The 1071-nt window shown below is 31.3% G+C and overlaps 1 protein-coding gene across 1 annotated transcript in view; it reads right to left on the bottom strand.

The window, feature by feature from the left end:
• The window catches only part of Klhl4 (kelch like family member 4), a 170480-nt gene that overhangs the window by 55939 nt on the left and 113470 nt on the right, over positions 1 to 1071 (bottom strand). The window lies entirely within an intron of this gene.

The raw sequence follows: 1071 nt of genomic DNA, 5'->3' as shown, positions 1-1071 counted from the left end.
AAATGCACGAATTGTGATATTGAGGAAACACAGATACGTGAATGATCAATAAAGTTTGCAATGTAACCTGAGGGAAAAAAAAGAAATAAAGCCATGCTGTTAAGTTGAAAAAAAAAAATCTAAATCAGTTACAAGAGAAGGTTGTTGTAATGCAAAAGTGCATCTTATTTTTTTATACTCCACATACATCTGCTTTGCACTTTCATTTTTCCACAATGTTGGAATTCATCCTCCAGATGAGTAAACTTTTATTCTTTATCAATTATTTCAGGACTCTCCATAGAGTTAAACTAGGAAAATAGCTACACAATTACCTGATATTTTCCTACATAGTCTTCTCTACAGCTGTACACATCAAATGAAGGAATAGATTTCCAGGACTTGTGTATCATTTTCAGCAATAAATTCATCTTTGTGTGGATTGATGGCTTTATTGTCTAGTTAACTAATTCTATTTCTTTTTGGTTAACTAATTCTTAATTATCAGTTTCTGCACCTGTTTTAGCAGCATTATTTGAAAGACTGGGAAATTAATTTAAAGAGCCAGAGGGACTGGGGAGATAGGTCAGTAGAATAAGTGCTTGTCTGGCAAGTGCATAGTCCTGAGTTCAATCCCTGTTACAAAAAAAAAAGAAGAAGAAGAAGAAGAAGAAGAAGAAGAAGAAGAAGAAGAAGAAGAAGAAGAAGAAGAAGAAGAAGAAGAAGAAGAAGAATTAGAGGTATCAGAAAACAATTTTTAAGAAATGGTCAGAAAAGGAATCATGACTGCTGGAATTGTGATGTATTACATTTGATTAAATTTTTATGAAAAGTCACTAGTATAATCCAAGTTTGAATTTCCGAATTCATCAGCAGCACATTAAATTTTAACTAGTTTATGAATATCTTCAAGAAAATGGAGCAAGTTATAGAATCTGCGCTTTTTCTGTCCAAAACCTTAGAGACCATAACACTTCTTTTTTTTATCTTTATCTTTTTTTTTCTTTTCAAAGTTTTATTGATAAACATATAGCAATGAGACAGTTTCAAATCAAATCGAAAGTACAGTTTCAACAAATAATACACTGCATA

Source organism: Octodon degus, unplaced genomic scaffold (genome assembly GCF_000260255.1).
Source record: "Octodon degus isolate 3935 unplaced genomic scaffold, OctDeg1.0 scaffold00103, whole genome shotgun sequence".
NCBI lineage: Eukaryota > Metazoa > Chordata > Mammalia > Rodentia > Octodontidae > Octodon > Octodon degus.
This window is presented reverse-complemented; position numbering and strand designations above follow the sequence as displayed.